Source organism: Micromesistius poutassou (genome assembly GCF_964030765.1).
Source record: "Micromesistius poutassou genome assembly, chromosome: 5".
NCBI lineage: Eukaryota > Metazoa > Chordata > Actinopteri > Gadiformes > Gadidae > Micromesistius > Micromesistius poutassou.
Genome location: NC_140275.1, coordinates 20,597,426 through 20,621,610, shown reverse-complemented (window position 1 = coordinate 20,621,610; position 24,185 = coordinate 20,597,426). Strand labels below are relative to the sequence as shown.

General features: G+C 41.8%; 1 protein-coding gene across 15 annotated transcripts in view; it reads right to left on the bottom strand.

Moving 5' to 3' along the window:
- ncor2 (nuclear receptor corepressor 2) overlaps positions 1–17,291 on the bottom strand; it is a 111,993-nt gene extending 94,702 nt beyond the window's left edge. For 9 of the 15 annotated variants that reach the window (XM_084468383.1, XM_084468393.1, XM_084468384.1 and 6 more), the window contains exon 1: positions 17,025–17,288. The gene's annotated coding sequence lies outside the window, so the exon portion shown is untranslated. Of the gene's footprint in view, positions 1–16,980 lie in introns of all 15 variants that reach the window. The other 6 variants (XM_084468385.1, XM_084468389.1, XM_084468386.1 and 3 more) reach the window with 3 other exon arrangements.
- Positions 17,292–24,185: the final 6,894 nt, after the last annotated feature.

Sequence of the window (24,185 nt, the reverse complement as noted above, 5' to 3'; positions counted from 1 at the left end):
TAATGAACTTGCATTATCTACAGACAGCTGTAGATAATGTCATGTGGGGTAGTTTACAAATATGTATAATGTTATGTGGGTGTGGTTTCCAAATATGTTTAATGTTATGTGGGGTAGTTTACAGCTTTAGCTCTTGTTATGTTGGGTAGTTTACAGCTTTAAATGTTATGTGGGGTGGTTTACAGCTTTAGCTCTTGTTATGTGGGGTAGTTTACAGCTGTAGGTTATGTGGGGTAGTTTACAGCTTAAGATAATGTTATGTGGGGTAGCTTACAGCTATAGATAATGTTATGTGGGGTAGTTTACAGCTATAGATTATGTTATGTGGAGTAGTTTACACCTATGGATAATGTTATGAGGGATAGCGAAGCACCGTTATCAAAAACAATCATACTAAACATTCCCGTACAAAAACCTTTCTGCCCGGTACAAGATAGACGGACCAATCAGAAGCGTTCATCTAATATGAGGCGGGGTAAATACGATGACGGTGCAGAGAAGCACCGTAGGGGCATCTTAAACAACAACAAAGAGGACTCCTGCTGATGTAGAACGCTATGTGATTCCGTAATCGAGTATTAAACAAACTTGACGGTATGTTTTCAGTAAAAGAAGAACAAATGACTGCAAAGCTTTTGTTGAGCAAGCATGTTGCCTGTTTACAATTCATAAGTCGCTTAGTGCTGCGTCACTCGTTTAGTTGCCATGATTAGTTGTAGGCCAATCCAATTGCGTCCAGAAGCATTTTGGTCCGTGCCCATTGGTGACACCCCATGGAAATCGAAAATGAACAGAGAGGTTTCAGACAAACTGCAGTTTGCAATACAGCAATTTGAAGCGGGGAACTAATGATGCGATCACCGATACGAGTCCTGTGTGTCTATTAGGGTTGGACAATAAACCAATAAACATTTTTTTAAATACATATTTTTAAATACATACATATTTAACAGCAGAAATGACTGACGCGTGAGTCAGCCTTCCACATCCCTACCAACAAATGTGTCTGCCTTTTCAGTACTAACCCTAAACAAAAAGAACACAATACAAAAAAATAACCACCGCAATTACAAACTGTTTGACCAAAGATATGATCCCTATAAGCATTATTAAAAAACAGGGCTTCAAGAAGCTAATGAGGGTCATGTATGTCAAGTACGTGCTGCCTGGGCAAAAATATTTTTCCCCTCAGCTCTACTCTTTTTTTTACATTTATTTATTATTTATTTAATCAATGCTCAGCATACTACCACCAAAATGTTTGAGCGATGTTTGAAACAAGACGTTTGATGTGGTGGGAATCACAGCAGTCTTATCTGTCACGGTAGACATGTGATCTAGAACCTTATATAACTATACACTGCCCAGAATACTGTACTCAACCTGCACTTGGTATTTAATGCTTCTTTTGCACTTCTGGTGGGATGTCAATTATATTTCATTTGCTCTGTACCTGTACTTTGCTAAATGACAATAAAGTTGAATCTCATCTCAGAGTCATTATTTTATTTATTCAGTGTTTGTTTAATGTAGAGCCATGTTGAATCAACCTAATGTTTTTCTGTTCGTTCTGATAAATAATTTTATATTATACCAAAATTAAACTTCTGGTTTCTTTAAGGTTCTGCCTTGAGCAGAATACTAGTGATGCACCGATTGATCCGCCACGATCATTGGTCCCAAAAACAAATTTCCAACTGGTTTTGGCGTGTGCAAACCTCTGCATCCTAGCACACAAGACATTTATGCTAGTACACAAGATGTGCAGCCTGCATAAAAGACTTGCGCCACATCCCAGGAAGAAAAAAGTAGGCTATAAATATAAGCATTCCCCATGTAGTCGCCACGTTACCGTAGCCGATCGCACCATCTTCATAAAAAATCCAGCCATACTCACTAAAATCAGTTACTATTTATTCTATATACACATACGATACAATAATAACCAATGAACTGTCTAGGGATGGGCACGAGTAGTAAATTCCAAACTCCAGGGATCGAAGGAATTCCTTGAGGATCAATCGATTACTCGTTTATCTATTATCTATTTTTAGAACGCAACGCATCTGCAGCATGTAACGGTAACAAAACAAAAACAAAACACTATGACCATTGAAAATAAGTTAACGTTGCAAATAAAACAGCAGCAAATCAAATAAAACAATACAAGAGAGCGCATGCTTTTGAAGTTTCTTGTACCGATCCCTGTTGGACTTCCACCACTCCATGGGCTTACCATGGGCAGCATCTCTTTAATGACCATTAATGTTATCAGCGTTGTGATCTTCTCTCCACGGCCAGGATTACAGCTGCGTCTTGCGGCGGTGAATATAGCCGATACACTTGGTTGCTGTGGGTCTGCTTTCCCGAACTTACCTCTGTGTTTCAGGAGCATATGTTTCCGCATAGTACTTGTAGTACTCTGGTAGATCAATTTGGCTTGGCATATTTTACATTCCACCTTATGATCTCCTGCTGCGCTTTGCTGTAACCGCCATCTCAAAACTTTATTAATTGTGGCGCTGTGCACACGTCACTGCACGCACGACACAGAAAATTGATGCATTTGCTTCAGAAAACTTAATTAGGTTAATTTTGTCTGTGTTAAAAAAAAAATATATATATATATATATATATATATATATATATATATATATACAAACTCAAGTTTGCCTGTTCACCAACCAAAGTTAATTTGAAACGAGGAGTACTTGAGTAATCGATTACTCACGGCCATCCCTAGAACTGTCCAAGTCATATTTACTATGAAAAGCTTAGTAACAGCACCACTTACTTAGCCGTCCTTTTAATTATTATATATATATATATATATATATATATATAGTGATAATTATCCATAAATATAAAAACATTATCATTTTTGGCCATATGGTCCGGTGTTTACTTCGCCAGGAAATGGTTTTATACAAAATATGCAAATTACAAACTACCCATCGCTAAACAATAGCCTTATTAAGCTGTTCAGAAGTGTATCCCACTAGCTCTACAAAAGTAAAAAGCAGGTAAAGAAACGTGTAGCCAATGGAGATGCTGTGTTGGAGCAACTGACTCAATATAGAACACAGATTAAACTGTTCTCGATTAGACTTTCCATGTACATTGATATCAAACTATCGCAGACTTTTTTCACACCAAAAACAGCACCTACAAAACGTAAACACCAGTACTAGTTAAGATTGACTGTGTATTTGATGACAGCAGTTTGGTATTTCTGGAATTCCTAACATTCCCCTGATACATGAACTCCAGATAGATTTCTGAATATGAAAAATGTTTTCTTTCCAAAACAGACTTGTTCAACTAACGACTTCAGAAAAGCAGAAGACTTTGTTCAACTCATCAGAGTTCTGCGTCTCCACTGAGGCCAGAACCTTCCAGTATTGCAAAGGCTGAGAAACCATTTCACTGTGAGATGGAGACAGTGTTTGTGTCTACTCTAAAGAACAGTCTGGTCTGGGTCAGTCGGGTCAAGGACCAAGTACTGTCAGCAGCACGTTCTACAGATACAGACCAGGCAGGTATTCATTATGAATGTGAATTGAATGAATTATCAAATACTTATCCCCTGCCTCATGTCAATGTCACTCCTTTGTCTAGTCTAATTGCATATTACACATGACGGAGCATGGTTCTGTAGAGGGACATGGGGACAGTCCAGCCAGACGAAGACCCTGCTCTCTGGTGGTGGAACAGAGACTTTGATCCATGTCTGTCAGACCTAGCCCTGTCATACCTGTGTGTACACAGGCCTCCTCTACCCCCAGTGAGAGGGTTTTCTCTACTGTTGGAGATACCATCAGCCGAGATAGATCACACATCCTTCCGGAGAAAGCCGACATGCTCATCTTTCTGCAGAAGAAGTGTTGACTTTGTGTGCAGACATCCACTCTCCACGATTCAACTGCATGTTCAATATTTTTCTTATACTCTATCTCCAGGTGGCAGAAAATAAAAAGGACCACCTATGCAATGAAAACATTTTACAATTTATCTAAATCCAATCCAGTGAATCTTTAGAAATGAACGTACACAGATGGAAGGTACTTGACAAAGGAAATGGCAGTCCTGCAACAGAGCGGTGAAAAAGAGGTACGGCCAAAATTCACACGCACCAAATGAAAAAGTAAGTGCCACCAGTTCCCCCAGTAGAAAATGTAAGTCTTGAGCACTGCAAGAAAAATATGGGAAGGTGTTATCAAGCCAAGCCATCAATCAAAGTGCAGAAAGTAGGCCTGGGCGATATGGCTGAAAGACATATCATGATATAACTTGATCATATTGATCGATATCGATAACTATTGATAATTTTAATGACCTAAAAAGACTAGGAATAACCATGCTGGATTTAAACACTTCTGTTTAACATATGACCTTCCACTGTTCTTCATTGATAAATACTCCAATGTCGATACAACAATGAAAAACACTCAAATATTGTAAATAAGAATGGAACTTGCATGGAAAGTATGGAAAGCTGCTAGATTTGCTGGTCCAGTCTCTTATCGATATATATTTAACATGTTTTATATTGATATTGATCAAAAGTCTATCACAATACGATAATTTATTGTTTTATTGCCCAGGCCTAGTAGAAAACAAGCCATTGTTTACATCCAATTTCCTTATAACAAAAATCATGATAGTCTATTTGGTCTTCTAAAGAGAGAAAATAAATAAGTGACATCTGAGAAGAGCAGAGCAGAGCATAGAGGAGAGATAGCGAGGCAGCGAGAGAGTTGAAGTGGGCCTGTGATTGGTCGGACTGTTTGTCCAGATGTGGTCCCGCCAGCTGTATCCAGGCTGGACAGCGGAGCAGCTATTGGATTTCCTGCCTGCTCCCCCGCTGCCAGCAGCCCGACACTATGTGGATTACATAAGACCTTTCCCTCCCACTCCCTATTGGCGGGGCCCAGGGCTGAAGCCTTCACACACCACCACAACAGCCAAGTATGAATCCTCGTAACCATGGAGGCACAGGCATCCAACCAAAACACACAGGGAGGGGGAGCTTAAAAGATGCCGCTTCTGTTCACACAGACACATAACCAGTCAGAGCAATATAGGCAGATCAACAGCCCGCTGTACGGTGATGCAAATCATACATCAAACGGCCCCGGGGAAACCTGACCCATGTGGTGGGTGTGCGTGACATTACAGATCCACCGCTCAGTCTTTGTGAGGCGTACAGCAACGGCTCACACATCCTGCTCAGAACCCTCGGCTCAAAGTGGAGCTGGAAGAGCACGGGGAATGCCTTGCTTTTGTTGACCTACTTCCTCCGATTAATAATTCAGGAGCATTGAGAAGGTTCTGCACCGCGTGGCGGTGTGGAACCGCCGTTTGTACCACACAGCAGCAGGCTACGCCGCCCGGAGTGACCAATAATCCATTTCACATGCTTCCTCAGGGGTGGAAGTCAACGGGTCTGATTTAGTGAGTGGATGAGGAGGGAGTGCGGGAGGGAGAATGGACACCCGGGTGCGCACTGCATCAATTTGTGGCAGTGTTCCTGTTGTTAATGGTATGGCAATACTTCAGCATTCTTCAAACAGCGATTAAATGTGGGGCTTTCTAGGTTATATCGTTTGGGCGATGTGTGGGGAAAACCCAGACCACGTGTGAACATATTATGAAACCTTAATAGGAATACAGTCAAGTCCTTGTTCAATGTAAACATGCCAGTGTCTAATAAAAATATAATGTAATGTTGTATTACTAACAGTAATTTGACATTCAAATACATTGAAATATGTATTGTAAAATATACATCAAATACTAAAATAGCATCAAATGCATCATTAATGTGCATGGCCACAATACTCGAAGGCGACTATGGTATTTCATGCTACATTCACAGGAGGGACCAAAAAGGCTGGTGCAACGGAAAAGGAATATTACCTACAGTGGCTTTAAGATTAAACTGAGGGTAATAAATAAAAACATAGATGGACATCAATATCAGACAAAGAGCAGAATAAAACAGCTCTGAATAAAAAGAAAGACAATGTGTTCTTTGTTCCATTACTAGTTCCTGTTTGTGTCCCGCTACGAATACGAAGTGAATCGCTCCATATGCTTTCAGCGTCACATGATTAAGGATTTTAAAATGAGTCAAAGTCGTGTTGGTATTGACGGCTCCTCAAAATGCAGAAAGGAAGGAAATGAATAGGCTCATATTATTGAATCATTTGGTTTGTTAACTAGACGAGTCTGATACATAGCCAAAAAGTAGGGCGCGTAATCAGAACGATTTTTAATGTTTGCCACTCACTGTATCAGCTGGCTCTTATGCTAATTGCTTGATGGAAGATTAATCTTTACAGGCTGTTCTAATGTATACGAAACATTTACACCACTCATTTATTATTTTCTGTATTTCATTTAGTCACCACCACCAACACTAACAAGTCATCCTCGTTATCCATGCCCCGTTAGGCAACGCTGGCAGAACGGCGTATCAATATGTACCGATTGCGCCACACCACGTTGAAATTGTAGAGGTACGTTTAAGCCAGCGGCCCATTTTTGCCTACTCTACTGCTCATAGCGATGAAAATAATTGCCAAGAACAGCACATGGATCGTGTACAACTTTTGAGAGGGAGAGAGTGAGAAGCAGCAAGTGCAAAGGGGTTCTGTGTGCCTGCACACACGTGTGTGTGTGTGTTTGTCACCAGATCAAAGATTGGAGGACATGCACCACGGAAATCGGAAGATGGTTCGTCAAGTGAAGTCAATAGACCCGAATTCACACCGTCGCGTTCTTATAAATTTATCGGACAACAAAGTGAAATTTTCCGCGGGATTGTCCCGCATTATGCTGGCCTGAGTTGCAGGATTTGAAAAAAATATGCGCAATACCCGCAAACCCGCGCTGAAATTTAAGCCCTGCATACTACGGCTGCTCGATTATGGAAAAAAAATCAGAAATCACGATTATTTTGGTCAATATTTAAATCTTGATTATTCAAACGATTATTTTTGAGTTTGAAAACATGATGCATTTATTCATAATTTCTCTCCAAAAAAACACATTGTAAATAAGAACTTGGAAATTTCCCCTTAAAAAAATACACAAAATGGCCAAATAGAAAATAAAGTCCAGATATGAACCAGCTGTTCTGCAATTTCTATTTAAAAAAAAAATTTGTTTCAACTCGTTTATATTAGTTTGGTGATCGTTTCACTCTAAAATCGAAATCACGATAAAAATTTGATTCAATCGCCCAGCCCTACTGCATACAATGATCATTTATCACAGCACAGCACCAAAATTTGATAAAATGTTGCCTTTCAAGTCTCCAGAGAAACTTCTCAATGTCCCAAAGCAGTCAGATCTCGAGTAAGTCAAGTCTCCCAGCTGTTATCCCAGCAGTCTCCCAGTGTAAGTAAAATCAAAAGTGCGCCGTCATAATTACGGTACCCAGTGAAGTCTTGGATGATGTGTAATCATTTTCCTGGCAGGGCTAAAGAATAACATTTTCTACTAACTTTTTAATTTGGTGGCACCAAATGTCACGTACTTCTTTGTACTAGAGCTGTCAATCCTCCTCTATATCCCATTCCTTATTATTTATAAAATAAAATATTAGAATATTAGAACACAAGGCGTGATACCAAATGCTTTAAACTGCCAATGTACTGCTTTATCATATTACAACATCATATGCAGGGTTGTAACTGCATTTGAACAAATTTCGAGAATGCTTTTCTGGGGTCCGTAATCCATATTACACTAGCCCATATGGATCTCCAAATCATTGTCCAAATGCTCCATAAATCCACCTTTAAATCCTCGTTGATAGACATGTAAGGCTTCCCATATAGGAAGCAGCATACCATGTATAGAAAGTGAACAGCAGGTGATTTAATGGGGTTATGGTGACGGCATCTCTTTGGTTCGTACAAAATAGTTTTATCCATCTCTTCTTCCCAATGTAGATTCGATTTCTGATTAATATACGCCTCAAAAAAAAAAGAAACAAACGAACAAAATAAAAGCATGTGGTGGTTAGTGATGTTAACGACTCAGTATTTTGTGAGTCAACGTGTCAGAGTCATGAGTCGACAAATCGATCGATTTATTATTTATTTTCTTGGCCCCGCGGCTGCAGCAGTTTCGGATCTCAAAGGGTCTGCGCTTTCCCTTAAGACAGCGGCCCGTCTGTCATATTGCAAAGGTTGCGCTCAGAAGCACACCAATAATGCATTTGATAATGATAAACAAAATATCACAGCGCATAGAGCAGGATTGTGAACATTTACAATCATGTCAATTTACAATAGGAAAAATGTGTTGGCGTCGGCCAGCTCATTTTTTAAATTAGGATATTAATGCTGCACGCCTCCTCTTTGCAATGGAAATTAAGACATGAAACCATTTCATTTGTTGTATGCATTGTCATGCACGCAGGCTGCCACTCTGTCGGCTAGGGATGTCATGAGAACCGATACTTCGGTACCAAGTTGATACTACAATTCTAAAAACGTGACGGTACTCGTTTTTCTACAGTACCATAGGTACTGGGGATGCAATTCCTCCGGACGTGACACAGGTAGCATATACATTTCCAAGTGTTGTAGTCGGCCGTTAAATGCAAAAGGAACACGGAAGATGCCAACTGCAGCCTCAGCGAGTGTGACAGCTCCACCTGACTCCTCAAAAAAAAAATAATAGGAAGAGTTGTGTCTGGAAGTACTTTGCGTCTGGAACGCTGCACTGCGTGACTGTTTCAGATGGGATCCTTTTCAATGTTGCACTTCTAAACACGCATGGTACGACTGCTTGCGGCATCACTTACTTGATTTTGTTTTCATTGAAGATCGCCAGGTTTGTGTGTGTGTGTGTGTGTGTGTGTGTGTGTGTGTGTGTGTGTGTGTGTGTGTGTGTGTGTGTGTGTGTGTGTGTGTGTGTGTGTGTGTGTGTGTGTGTGTGTGGCGAGCGTGTGCGATTTCAAAGTAACAAACCAACTCAAAGCTGATGCATGCATCCAAAACTATTCGTTCTAGACCAAAAAACAAAAACAGCGTCGCTTATACACTTCAAATACTTTCCTTAATTTTCAACACTTGGGAATTAATGGTACCGAGCGGTTGAAAACTATGTTGGCGTCTCCTGTGGCTGCCCTACTTTATATTAGGCCTACTTAATATTACGTTGGAAGTTATGTTTTAAACCCCGCCATGCACGCAAGTGTAAACGAGCAGCATAGCTGCATGACTGCCTGCTTTCAGCACGTATTATTGTTATTTTTTTATTATTATAGTTATTTTTAACAATTTATTTTTAATTAGTCATTGAAGGCTACATGCCAGTGCCACTGTCTGTAATGTTCACATGTTTTTAATAAATGAGTGTATGTTGAAGTACATCACATTTATTGTTTTTGTTTTTTACTGTGGTATCGAATTGGGTATCGAGAATCGTGGAATTTCACTGGTATTGGTATCGACTAGTAAATTTCTGGTATTGTGACATCCCTACTGTCGGCTATTATCAAAATTGTATCTCTCCGGTCAAATTGTCAGATTGAAATTAAATAATAAAATACAAAATAATTATTTAAAATAACTATAAATAAACTAAATAATAGTCTGCTGACACCGCTCCTCTTATCGATGCCGTAAGCCTGCGACGAGATGCCCTCGCTGTGATGACAGCACTCCGTGGCTATGGAGGATTGCATTTCTCCACAGCCTGCGAAGTCCGAAGTCTTCTTATGCGATCTGAACGACATTAAGTGGGCCAAGCACGTGTTCCCTGTCTCTAGTGTTTTGTGTGCTTTGACCGGCAGTGGGTCTGCTTATAGTTCGGAATGAAGTGGCCACCGATTCTTGACAGGATGGTACTTTATTCACACAACCGGACTCGTTCGTTTCTTCACTAGACTGACATACGCTACCGCTCGCTCTCCTCGCTCGTCCGCTCACTCGCTGCCACACTCATTCTCGCACACACAAATACGCTACTCGTAAGTTCATGTTTCGATTTGAAAGTTAGACTATTATACATGTTGCATTCTATACGGCCTGATTATGTCATTATTTAAGCTACATAGCCTAATGCCGCTAAGGACAGGATCTCACGGAGAGAGCCTGTTCCTTCGCTGTACATTTTCTCCAGCCGCAGTCATAGTTTGGCAACATGGCACGGTGTAATCTGGCTCGAGAAATGCGATCAGATTGTGGAACCCCTTCGCCTCGACTACGCTTATGGGCAGCATATCGCCGGCTATAATTTTTAATTGGTTATTTTGAAAACAGAAAGTTGTTGCAACGTTTTGAACAGGACATTTAAGAAGTTTATACATATAAAAAAATAAATATATTAAAAAAATGATTTTCCGATTTCTATTTTTAGAGTCGACTTGAGCACGAGTCGAGAATCGATCGTTGAGTCGACACATTTTTAACATCCCTAGTGGTGGTATAGTCCCAACACAACTACATACCATTTGGCCTACATAACTTTCACTGGACCGCATTCCTCCACTGAGCTTAGTATCCCTAAGGCACATGTCCTTAGCCACACATTTGCAAATAAGCTTCCTAGAGTACACAATTGCTCTGCTACAAACTGGCACACAAGAAACCAGACTACAGATATTGCAGGAGACAAGATTTCATAACCAAGTTTCCAAAAAAGAAACCCCAAGCTAATCATCAGGTTAAATATAACCACACCCCACAGCGGCAACCAACATTCAAACGCAATGTCCTCTAACAAGCTGTCATCGCTGTTGCATAACTCAAGTGAATCAATTACCACAGACAGTTTTAATCTTGGCTAATCTGCCGTTCCCCTCTCTCCCTTGCTCAACTCCCAAGTCAACTACAATAATTTAAAGTTAAATCACAGTTACAATTCTAATAAATAACAGCAAAAGCAATACCAAGTGCAAACTCTTAAGATTTCTACTCCTCCAGAAATTCTTTAAAACAGTTATTTTGTAATATGACTCCTCTCCTGAGATTACCATTTACTGCTTGTGACAATCTGGTTATTAAAAGTTTATGAACTAAACCATTACTCCTTAATTGTTCACATTACATGTTAAAGCAAGGGGAGGCAATTTGGAGAAACCACTTCAAGTACGATAGAATTGAAGTTACAGATGTCCTCTCAGCCAGACCATATATGATGCAATTGTCATTCTTGCACAAGATATGGACTACATTATTTTTTCAGAGATATTGAATTCTACTCACACAATGACTCACTGACCTTTTCAAATCAACTTTCTTTGTTCAGTTTCCCGAATATATTCATTGATCTAATATCATGTCCTTCCAATACAATCAATAATAATAACAATAAGTCAGAGAACAAATATAAAACACTGTAGTAGGAACTTCCATTCAAGTCCACTGTTGGCAGGGCAGTAAGACACACAACAAACAATGAATGTGCAGGCTAAATTTGGCTGAACTAAAAATGTCCCTGTGTTTGAAAAACCTTCTGGCACTGTAGAATAGATTTAAGATAAACAATTAAAGTCTCATGGCAGACGAGCTAAAATTGGTGTGGACAGAGTCCACTTTCTTTTTCTTCATATTTGTATTGACCATTCATGTTCCTGGGGGTGCTGTACACTAGAATTGTCAAATCATCCTTCTGAGTCGACTCACATTCTCTCAGTCAAACAATGGTGGGATAAAGAAAAGAGTAATGTGCATTAAGTTAACCAAATAAAACAGGTTATAGAGGCTGCTGTAGCCAAGATTGGGAGTTGGAAAGAACAGAATAGTAAAATAAACCTCACAGAAAAAACTCGACCATCGAGAACTGTGGTGGAGTGTAGCTATATGTGATTGACAGAAAAGGGCATTTTCGCTGTTCTGCTAAATTGAATGGTTCCGCATTTGTTCTACATGCAGAAATTAGGGCTGCAACGATTCGTCGACATTGTCGACAAAAATCGATAATAGAAATTGTCGACAATGGAATTCATTGTCGACAATTTCTATCATCGATTTTTGTCGACATTTGTCAATTATCGCCAGACGTGTTTTTCCAACGGAGTGAGGCATCTCACTTCATTACAATCTCTGCCGAGAGTCGCACATGCGCAATAGCGTCTCTGCCGAGTTAAGTAGTAAAGTTTGGGAACATTTTAGCCTGGATACGGCGAATAAAAAAAGATTACTTTCAAGGTTTGCAAAGCAGACCTTGCGTATCACGGCAGCACCTCGGTGATGCAACATTTAAAGAGAAAGCACGTCGGACAGTTGATCGAAACGGAGTCTGACTCTCCTCGGTAAGATTAAAGTAACATTAAAGCCAATACGTTTTGTTTTCCAAATAAAATTATCTCGGTGGATAACCGCGCGTGTGGAAACCATGAGCAGTGTTTGTAATAACGCCGTTTAAAACAACGGCGTTAGGTAACGCCGTTATTTTTTCAGTAACGGGGTAATCTAACTAATTCATTTTTCCGTCGTTACAACGCCATTACGGTTACTGACAGTTTAATGCGGTACGTTACTATGAATTGATTGAATAAACGTGTAATCCGAACGCACCCCTGGCTGCACACACAAACTGCTAGTGAGGAGACCGGGTTTAACAAAGAGATAAGCGATTATGATTGGCTAAGGCAGAGTCGTGTTTCATGGTAGCCAATCTGAGCCAATGTTTTTACACACAAGCCAGGATAGCCAGGATACACGTGCCACACGCACGCACGCACGCACACACGAAGAAGCAGCAGAGATGGCGAGTCCGGAGCAATCCGATAAAAAGTTGGCATTTTCAAGGTGGAGATATAAGCACTACTTCAAATTCATCGAGGTCAAAGGCAAGAATGTGCATGTAAAGTGAACATTATGTCCAGGAGCAAAGACTTTGTCGACATCCTTTGTAAGCAACTCTAATTTAATGAAGCATCCCACAACGACACACGCATCTACAAAGCTACTTTTTTTTTTACAGTAACGCAAATAATAATAATTAGTTATTTATTATAGAGTAATTCAGTTACTAACTCAGTTATATATATACTGAATAAAAGATGCTTTTTTCATTGAAGTACCCATCTTTCTTGTGTTTATTATCATTTGCCACATAATTAAAGCAACCTCATGCTAAATTTAAGATTTTTTTATAATTATCAGATTAGTCGACTAATCATTTCAATAGTCGGTGACTAGTCGACTATTAAAATAGTCATTAGTTGCAGCCCTAGCTGAAATGCATCTTTCACATTAGGGCTTGGCGAATTTGCAGCATCTTATTCAACCCCTTTTTTCTACTGTATAAATGGGCACCATATATTTTATGATGTAATATGTCACCACATCTGTGATCCCCTGCCACCGGGAGGCTATCTTGTCATAAGGAGTGACTGCCTTGGATACCAGGCTTTGTGGCGTGATCTGGCATCTGCATCCCTTAGTGCTACACACACCTGCATGTCTGTGGCAGGTGCTGGAATAAGACGGTTGTGTTCCCCATGAACAGGGTAATATGTCTTATATGATTGTCAACTTAGTAATCTATGCCATTTAATCACCATTAATGAAATAAGACTTTAATTTAGCGTCTCCCGAAAACCCTAGGTGAAAGTTCTACTCTGTCTCAATCACATGTAATGGTCTTTTCATGACGCACAGGTTCCCGTTATACTCTTCGACGTTGCGACCAAGGGACACCGGGAGGTGTGTGGACATGTAGCGCTCTGTCAGGTCTGGGCGGCGATTTTGATGTCAGTGTCCAAGTGAGGGTTGAGCTTCTCAGTATAACACCACAGTGTGTGGGACACAAAAAAAGTAGCACAAAGCTGCCGTGAGTCGTAGCACACCCCATCCACCCCAGAACAAAATGCATTTTATAAATAGTGTTTGAATCCCAGCTGAAACAGCCAGTTAACTTGCTCTTTAAGGCAAAACATTGTCCGTAAGAGGGCAAACCAATACAAAGTGAGATATAGCTACTTGTATGGGTTAACTTACCTCAAAATAAACATTAAAATCAGGTACACACCTACATTTCTTTTTTTTTTGTCCCATTCCAATATCAATTTTCACATTCTAATGTATTCTTTTTTTTTTACAATTCAAATTCATATTCAAATTCAGAATATTCGTTGAGAGCCATTGTGGTTTTGCCGTTCAGCCATTTCACAAACCGTACAAAAGTAAAATGCTAATTACTCAATGTTAAAAAAACATTGAGCTTTTATTAAACTGAGGAACATTCTGTACAAACACAGGATCATATTGCATTAGGGTTAATTACCTAAACCACAGAAGCTGATCATATGTTGGTACATAAAATTAAACCTGTTGTTAAATCAACAATGTATTGCTCATCTCCAATTCAAATGTATGGCTTTCGAGGTCCAGCTGAGGAGCTCATACCCCCCGGCCAACAAAGACCAGCCTTTGCCCATTCTGTTGTAATGAAAACCTCTCTTCATAAATCCTACTGCGACTCTGTGAACACCAGGGAGTGACAGGCCCAGGGTCCGTCTAGCCACCAGATCCCATTAACCCCTGGGCAGGGAGTCCCAATGTACCAGCTCCCCTTTGTGTTACGGCCACAATAATATCTCCAGCGAGGACAACAGCGATGTGAGTGAGTGAGCGTGTAAGTGAGAGAGATGAATCTTAAAAAGAGAACATATGATTTGATAAGAGCTCCCCGCCATAGGGCAAATATGGTCTACCCTGGCATCTTGTAAAAGCATTTCCATGTGACAATATCTGTAAATTGAAAACATCTCTCCATTGCAACATAATGATGCAAGCACCTATATAGACACCATCACAACTTAGTGATGGCATTTACCAGGTCCTGATTAATAATTCATAAAGCCAACATACAAAAACAGCATGATGTTCATTTTTAGAAACATCAAGCTGCCGATCTTGGAGAACAATTTGGACCCTAATTTGTTCCAAAATACTCAAAGCAGTTGTTGCAGGGAGTAAATGTAATTCACCGATATTATTCACCGCTTTTAACCTTCCAATACACCTTTCAGGCCACATATAGCCCAGAGGTTTGAAGGTAAAGAATAGAATAGAATGTGCTTCAAGACAAATGCTGATGATTTAATTCATGTTTCAGGCAAACCAATTTGTTTGTCTGATAAAACACTGATCACTCCACTTAAAAAGCGAAATCACAAAAACACATGGTAAGCTGAGTGCAGACAGCACACTGACGGGTTATATTTAATTCTAGCAGCAATCACTGCCATGATTTAGGGTGGTTGTGCAGGGTTCCTCGTGCATTCATTGTATCTCTGACAATAAAAACTGACACGGTCCTCAATTCAGTTTCATAGTGGCATTAGGCTTCATAATCGGAGCAGAAATGTAACTAGTAGTAAAACTGTCTCCCCAAGGCATCATACTGAGCCTGGGATCATTTCTGTCCTCATTATCCTCTTGGCTCAAGGGGAGACAGCTCCTCATGCTCCTTTAACCCCTTCCCCTTCCAACACACAAGACAAAGTATGCCATTATTGCCCAGAACTTGAGGACAGCTGCACGGTCTAATCTCACGCCATGGTGGATTATCATTAGACTTTTGTGATTTTAGTGGTGCCTTTTGGCAGCTGACCCTTTTTAAAAATAGAGGAGCAATTGAGGGAAGGTTCACTGGATAAACAAACACAAACCGACTCTCTAAGCATACTAGACAGTGTGTCCCCTTGCTTGTGATGAGGATAAAATACAAGAAGCCTTATAAAACATGTTTCATTCCAAAAGATAATCAGGTAAATTGGTGCAATAGACCTATGCCGCACTGAAATTCCAATATTGGAATATATCTTAAATTGCAATAAAACAGTTGATGAGACCTTTAGTCCAGTGTAAACAAACAGGATTTTGACCTTATTAGCCAAGAAGTAACAAGCCCTCACCAAAATAAAGATTAGGCAACTGTTTTTTGTATGGATATATTGTCGCCAGTTTCAAATGTACAATACAATAATGCTAATATTATTCATGATAAATAAGAAAAATAAATTTAATTAGTTAATCGAGCCATTTCTTGTACATGTCGGTGTCGATGTGTTAAGTGTTTAAGTTTGATGCAAACTCTTAAAACGTAACAACAATGTTAATGTGTCGCACGGCAATACATTACCCAATACAACTAAATGACACATCTCACAAGTGGTTCACTAGTTAGTCAGTGTTATTTGCATAAGGAGAACAACATCCACAATAGCAGCCTGTTAAAACCAGAGGAAAACACCAGCATACTGGAAACAATACCAGTACTTATAGTGGAGATGAGTGCACGGCGGATGACAGATCGCTGCTTCGCCTGACAGGCTACAACGTTTTGTGTCGGGGCGATATCTACATTCACATTATCTTAAAGGGAATATATCTACATTCACATTATCTTAAAGGGAGAATATCAACACTAAAGTCTGACAGTGAAGCTCTCCACCATTAGTCAAGATCATTGCCCCAACTGCAACTGTTAACTTCAAACCAATGTTTACAAATGTAGCCAAAGCGTCGATAACCAGGTCCGATCCCCCTGTACATTAACCAACGCGCGACATGGGACTTAAAGAACCACACAGGTCTACTATTACTATATATAGATTTGTTTTTCATCACTAAACGATCCTTAAATCAGAAGAAAAGCTAGCGCCACTTCCCTGGACCGTAGCTAGCGTCGCTAGCTGTAGCATAACCTAGCCACATTAGCCATGTAGCACGTGTTGTCCATTATAACTGAAATAAATAACCTCGTCTCGAGCGCGTTGTCAGCGTGACACGGCGCGAAGTCCGTCGGCCCGCGCGTCGAGTGTAACCGTGGGTCCCGACGGACCGGGAAACGGCTTTATTTCTAGATATAACAGACAACAGTGAGGAATGTTTCCGCTCCAAAGCATAGCCTGATCCCAGCGTCGTAGAGCCCGTCTCCCCTCCCAACAACAACACGGAGCCCTCCTCCTCCACACCGCGGTAGAGAGGGCGGCGAGCTAACCTTAGCTGCGGGTAAGAGGAGACCGTTCGGCGGCGTTGTCTTACGCTTGTTCGCCCGTCGTCGAGAATCACTTCAGATCCGCTCGCCGATCGCTTTCTTCGATGAACAATTGACGTATTCGTCTTCCCGAAATAATCCACATGTAAAAAATTGTTTCCGTTTTCATAAGCTCCACCGGCGGTTTGGGTAATAACTGTTTCCACACGCCTACTGGTCCGGTGCTCCTTCAGCGGCCGCGCTGCTGCTACGAACCACAGGCTGGAGCGTCTTGTGGAGCGGCTCTCTCGATAGGTCCCCGGCTCTCTCGCTCCTCCTCTCAGGAGCGGCTGGCTCCTTTCACTCCCCGCACACACTCATGGCCCAGAACATTATTTCAGAAACGTCGAGAATTGCGTTTCAGCGTTTCTGTTTTTTTTTCATTGCCGCCCTTCAAATCTACTTTTAGATTAGTTGTTTTATGTATCGATCCCCGGTTCATCGTTCAGCGGGAGGTTATGAATGAGACATAAACGTCTCCCCACATATGTGATATACATTCTGAAGTGAGATACCATAAAGGGTCATTTCAAGTCCTGACACTCAAGAGTCTGCATCTGTTCTGACTGGACTGTTTGATGCCCAGGGAGAGCCAAGCTGTGAACACACTGACTCTACATTGAAGAATAGTATTGGGGAGATGACAACAGTCCATGCTGTGAGCAGAGCCGATGAGTGTCCTCTGTTAATGGTCTGGATCCTCTCCTCCTGGGTCGAACAGCACAGCGGATGTTGGCCTTGAAAGTCATTTCTCCATGTTGCAGCACATTTACTTTTACATTTAACACTTTACCATGTCCATTAAAATAATAACATTGCAACAAATGGATCTTCAAATAGATCATTGTAGATATTTGTATGTGTTTATAAATTACATATGTCTACCACACAGAGACAGACATATTAGATTGTAAGAGATTTTGTCCATTTGTCTTGTTTTTTTAACTAGGAACTCAAACCTCTGTCAGGCATGTCTTGACCTACATTTTGCTGATGTTAGGTGATTATGTTTATTTCTGCTCTGCAGTCTGGGAAACAGCCAGCTTACCCCATCTCTCCACCACGATCTCTCCATCAAACCGTCAACAGCACAGGAAATAAGCGTTTACTCGAGCTGGGGTGAGCTGGAGCTCGCCTCCTATCAGGGTTATCTATCTCCATCTTCGGTGATGCCCAATTAGTCGGAGAGCTGATAAAACCAAGCACCTCTCACAATGCTGGCTTAGAAGTCTACATCTGTGCTTCACGTGTAGGCACCAAGTTTAAAACTCCAGACAGATCATAGTGGGGGTTTACTGAATATGACATGAGAAGTATGTTTATGAACAAACAAATGAAGTGTCTAAACCCCAATCACTGCGTTTTTCTGTAAATTTTGTCAGACCAAAAATTAGGAACCTTGTTAAAAGGGGCACAACAACAGTTGTGTTTCCTATTCTGTTTTGATGTATCCATTGAGGTTATACCAGTGGTTCAGAGATGAAAGATAATGCAGCACAGAGAGAGAGAGGCACTATGAGATACTATGAGACACTGAGAATACTTAAAGTCCCAGGTCCCACACATTCAACCAATAGATGTGTCCCAGTCTTCAGACGGTGAACACCCTCAACCCAGCTCCACTTATTTACGGATATATATTGTTTTTATTGAAATTATTGTATTTTATATGATACTGTATTGAAATATTTATTCAAAATTATTTTCTATTCTTTATTCTTTTCTCTTCTTTTATTTTATTTGCGTGGCTCATTTTGTTTGTTTTGAGAATACACTGCTAAGGAATACTAAAGAATCACCCAGTTGAGAACACTACTCTGCACTTCTTAATTTGAGGGACAAGTCCAGATGTGTCAACAGTCGTTAATACATTGGCCTTAAATGTCAGCTGTGTATCTGCTGCAGAATGAAGGTAGATTGTGATCAAAACAACAGCAGACGGTAGAGGACAGCGTGACAGGTAGGTTAATTGAGTCTCCCCTTAAGCCAGTGTTTTTGTGTTCTGAATTTAGTGTTGTATATCACCTCTTCAAAGCTCAATTCATTTGAAAAGGGCATCATCTATCTGCCTCTCTGAATGAGCCCCTTATCTCCAGGAAGAAGGATTCAAAGTGGATTTAGAGCAGTCAGCATGTCATACAACATATACATATTTATCGTGCGTCAACACTGTTAAAGCAATGGCCAATTAAGCCTTGTGTGTGTGTGTGTGTGTGTGTGCATCCACCTTCTATTCAAAATCAATACATTATCTCTATGCAAAATAACTTAAAGCACCTCCATGCTTGCTTCAAACCTCTTGAGGAAGCTAACAGTGTCAGGGTTTCAGAACTGATGTATTCTAGTGTGGCATGTGCTTCTATTTATAACATGGTTATAATTACATGTCTGGTCCTTCCTTTGGCCGTGATGTACATTTTTAGTCAAGACATAATTCATCCTGCCACTGCTGCCATTTATTATTGTCAAGACTCTGAGGTCGGAGGCAAGTCTGGGAAAATGTTATTCTCCGATCCCCACAAGGCTGACGACAAACAAGGAATGTGTGTGAGGGTGTGTGTTTGTGTGTTTGTGATACTTGCGCACATGCGCAAGTATGCAAGTGTGTGTTTGCATGTGTTTTCTTTTCATTTTGTAATAAAAAAAATTGAGAAAGAGACTGATCTCTGTGTTTCTGTTCCAGATAGTGACAGTGACAGCTGTTTGTTAAATAGAGATATACTTAGAGATCAGGGGATCGTTATCCAGATTTCAGATTACTTCATAAGTCACGGCACTGCATTACTGGCAATTGCTTACAGGCCGCACTAAAGTGCACCGCAGCAGTAGGTGAGACCACATCACACCCCATATAGTGTAACTAGGCTGCACATTGCTGGAATTCCGGCTCAACATCCTGTGTCAGCCTATACCTGGACCACAGCCAACACATACACACACACACATTTTTTCCTCCCCCAGTTATACCTTTTCTCTTCCTTAAATTACAAGAAGGAAGTCAATTTGAAAGTTTACACTGGTTTCTCTTTCCGGACTGGAATGCAAACTAAAGGTGTATTATTTTCAGGATTCTGAAATGTGTGCTTGTTCCCTCCACACAGCAATACTATACCGCTGTAGGGCATTGGTTTCACATATTGTTATAATCTGTGGCTTGAGAAAAGGTCAAATTAAACGGTTTGCAGATTTAGCCACGCTGGTCTTATTTTTCCCTGACATGTCCAGAATAACCCAGTGCTCAACGAGGTGTTACATACTGGTGTTCAACATGAAATGTCTTCTTTCTTTTCAACCTAGTCAGCTCATTACATCCTCCCCAGACTCTTTGCTCTCTCTGCTTCATCTAATACATTTGCCTCATTTGGAGCAAGGCAAGCGGCATATCATCTTTAAATAAATATTCAGATGCACTTAAAATGCGCTTGCATCTCGTTTTCTGTCAGCGTCGACTAAAGGGACCGGTGGGCTAGTAGGAGATTTTCACACCTGTCTTGGTTCTGAGCAGACTAGTAATGCAGACATAACCCTAGCCCAGTATGCCAACTGCTAGGCTGCATCGTTGTAGTATGACACGTGATTTTAGAGTCCACCAGGAAATGCAAATAAATACCCTCATTTGCCACAAACACACACACAAATTCCCCTCCCCCGACACCCTCTCTCGGTCTCTCTCTCTCTCGCTCTCGCTCTTGCTCTCTCTTTCTATACAGTTCTCACATCCTTTTTCAGATGAAAAAGGATTTGTGAGGAAACTGTGATTTATCTTTCATCTCAGACCGAGGCCTCATCATCTCGGGGCGATAAGGAGGCATAGAAGTCATCTTGGAAGAGCCAGTAGTGCGAGTGTGAAATACCAGGGGTATGATGTGGGTGCACCCCATGACTCCTTCCACGGCGATGGGGGAAGGATCAATCTCAGTACACGTCCACCAATAAACCACCGAGCTAAAGGCAGAGGACATCTCTGGCTGGATGACTGAAGGAGGGATTGACATCTGACCCTGCAGTGGAGATAAGGACTCTGCAGGCCTTCCCAACGTACACAAGGACGTGATAAGGACTCCACTCTTCTCTCGGAGACCAAGCCAGGTCGGGCCACGGTTGATGCTCTGTAACCTGAATTGCTGCCACTGCCTTAGTCAATTTAAATAAGGTTGGAAGTGCTGTGTTGTCTCACCCTGCAGAGCACATCAGCAGACACACACTATACTGGATACACTTTGAAAGCCAGGGGCCAGGCCTTGAAGAGAAAGCAAATACCATCCATTTGTCTCCTGGCTAATGTTGCGATAGGGTGCTGCTGTGATCTTCACAAGCACACAAGCCACTTCCCCATCAAAGAACTCTCCACTATTTCCTGGGAAGATGTGTGGGCGGCAAAGCACGACAATTTCCAGGAAAGGCTCTGAAAGGGACTGGGGTATACGTATGGTTGCCATAGCAGTGGAAGAATAGCATTTCTTTTATTTTGTTCGTTTCTATGAGAAGATGAAAGTGGGAGGGTCCACAAGAGTGCAGCACCCCAATAAATAAGGCTAATGAAATGGCAGTTGAGTGTGGAGAGAGGTGGAATGGCTGGTTAGGTCTCACCCACTGTCTGATTTATCCCCGGTGTCCCTGCGAGAGCTGAGGGGAGATCCATTACCTCACCTCATCAATAATGTCCCAGGGACAGGGGGAGAAGGCCTGCTGCTTTCCACTCCCAGCCTCCCCTAGGCGTCCTCCCTCCCACCCGAAGGGGGAGGGAAGGAGGGGGAATCTGTTGTCATAATGCTGTAGCACAGAGCCGTCTCTTGGCTGTGGAATGTGGAGTGTGTGTACACCTCAAGGTTGATGGCGGTGTTCAGCCTATCTGCAGTACAGCGCCACTATGCATCGCACCACTGTAGAGCAGTGTAGTTAAGTGCTGTGATTTTGATCCACAGCAATATGATCCAGCTCTTCATAATCAGCCATCTGAGAAGCATGTTATGCCCATAGTGGCACAAGTGTCAAGGTTATCTGATTGGCAGTTGGAGGAGATAAGTGTGTGTACTCACTGGCTGTGTCAAGTGACACAGTTGGATAGCATGGAGGGGAAGTGTGCTATTCCAGCAAGTCAATGTTTGACAGAATGCCCTTTCACCCAGTTTGTGGCGAGGGCTGTCTGCACGATAGAGAGGTCTCAGAAATGATGACGCAAGGAAATGTGTCAACGCACCAAAGGCAATCCCTTAGTGCAAGGCCATTGAGTCCCCCTCTAAGTAATGCCAGTAATGTCAACACATCAGTATTTTGATAAGGAGTACATTTTAGTCTGGTTGAAGAACTTGATCATCATCAACTATGAAAGCCTTAGTGGGGATGTGTGACGGTAATGTCAGGCTACAAGGTTACATTACTGGCTGGAATGTGTTGACAGTGTATTGAAGGAGAGGAGATCGAAAGCAGAAAGATGTCTGATTGCAACATTAAAGTCTTCCTCCTGCCGAAGACGTCAGAATCTACGAGAGGGGGTGATAGGATAAATGTGGGGCCGTTAAAGAATGAATGCATACACATAATGATTGAAGTCTTCTTTTCACTCTGCTTTATTAACTCAGCGTGTGTTTGTGTGCACGTGTGTGAGAGTGAGTGTGGATGTGTAAGCTTGTGTGTGAGAGAGAGTGCATGTGTGTGTGTGTGTGTGTGTGTGTGTGTGTGTGTGTGTGTGTGTGTGTGTGTGTGTGTGTGTGTGTGTGTGTGTGTGTGTGTGTGTGTGTGTGTGTGTGTGTGTGTGTGCGTGTGTGTGTGTGTGTAGAAGGCAGTCACTCCGTCAGAGCTGACATAGAAGCCCTGAGGAAAAGGCTTTTTTCTTAAAGCAGTCAAACAAGTCACAATGACACACATGCATGCTTGCACATGCACACACACACACACACACACACACACACACACACACACACACACACACACACACACACACACACACACACACACACACACACACACACACACACACAAACTCATGTACACTCACACATCCATCTCCTTTTCACCCCTCCCATATAGTATTTGTTTCTTGGTTTTGTGCTACTCTCAGCTAAACAAATGTTGGACATTGATCAAACAGAGGTTTTTGCTGCTTATCCCAGCTCAGGGATGTAGGTCGTGCCTTCGTCATGTGACCTTCATGTATTTCATTGGCCAAAGGTACCTTTTCACCCACGTCCAAATAGGTCCATAAAAGTCTATTGGCCTGCTGTGTTGGAAACTACTCTGTATATATTGTGTTCTTGTTCATTAGTTTAGCTCAGATCCCTTTGATGCAGTGTGACTTCAGGTGATGTTGGTTAATCAAAGTGTACAATCTAAATTGGAGCACCTAGAAAAGTTAAGTAACCAGTGCATATTAGTGCAGTCTAAATTCTGAAATGGAGCTATTATAATGAGTCAGTGAAACATAACGAGCAGCAAGAGTGCTTTAGCAAAGGTAATAGGCGTTAAAGGTATTCTGGTGCATAGTATACATACTGCACCTTTGGGCATATCGACCGACTCCACCTTCCCCACCTATGCAGAGAGCCAGGATACGTCAGGGGAAACTAAGGCCTTGTTTTACACTGACGTTTCAACAGGCAGAAGATTAGGTTTCTTAATGAAATGAAAGACAGAGACACAGGAAGTGAGAGTGTTGTGTCACTAGATGACTCTGATGTGTCACGGAGCGTTCTCGACCCATGCCAGCAGAGCTGTCTGCTGCCAACGCTCTGCTCCCCTATTTCTGACACCTTCTCTCTTTCTTTCTCTCTCCGCCAATGATCCAGGCTCAGGCACTGCTGGGACTCCATGCCACCCCGAGATCCAGAGTGTGGATCGACAACGGAGGCGTGTGAAGTGTCTCCCCCCCCCCCCACCCACCCACCCCCCCCCCCCCCCTTGCAGTCTGTAGCCACAGCCACTACTCTCATGCCAGTACCCGCTTCCTCAAGCTGCTCATCGCGTGTTTCAGATGCGGCTGGTCATGGCGTCGAACAGCCACCAACTGATCATTCCTGCGGGCCTTCGCGTGTCTCAAGTGATATGTAGGGCATGACAGAGCAGATAGGGGGGGGGAAGATGCCCAGGGAGACTGGGAGACAGCTCCTTGGCTGCCAAGACACGGAGGACTTCTGACTGTACCTGCCATGAACACGTGACATTAAGGGCCA